Raw genomic sequence first — 490 nt, forward strand, 5'->3', positions numbered from 1 at the left:
ATATACATACCCGTTTGAGCAGATCTCTGAAGAACAACAAATATGTACTGTCTTGTAGTGCTGCTATATAGATAGATGTCTTAATTTCTAATAATGATCCTATAAGAATTCTAAATTTATATCAGTATTTATTAACTTCTTTTATAGTCGACTGCTATTAGGTTCTTTCTGATAATCAAATGTGCAATGAGAACACTGCCAGTCTTTAGTGCCATGAGTTAATTGCTTGTTTGATAACAAACAGGCATCTACTAATCAGAGTACATTCCAAGAGTTTGTAAGAACATTAACCAAAGGTCATAAAAAGGGGACTAATGAGTTACTGTACCTGCGAGAACAGAACATAAGATAATTTCCATGTTCATGTATGCAAGACTTCACTAGTACTTAGTCACAAAAAAAGTTCTGGTTTTTACTCTCCATGAATCTGTAGAGCTTGGGATAGATGATGAATGTTTAGCCATATAATTATTCCTACTGTGTATGCATG

The sequence above is a fragment of the Grammomys surdaster genome, unplaced genomic scaffold, assembly GCF_004785775.1.
Source record: "Grammomys surdaster isolate TR1022 unplaced genomic scaffold, NIH_TR_1.0 171, whole genome shotgun sequence".
NCBI lineage: Eukaryota > Metazoa > Chordata > Mammalia > Rodentia > Muridae > Grammomys > Grammomys surdaster.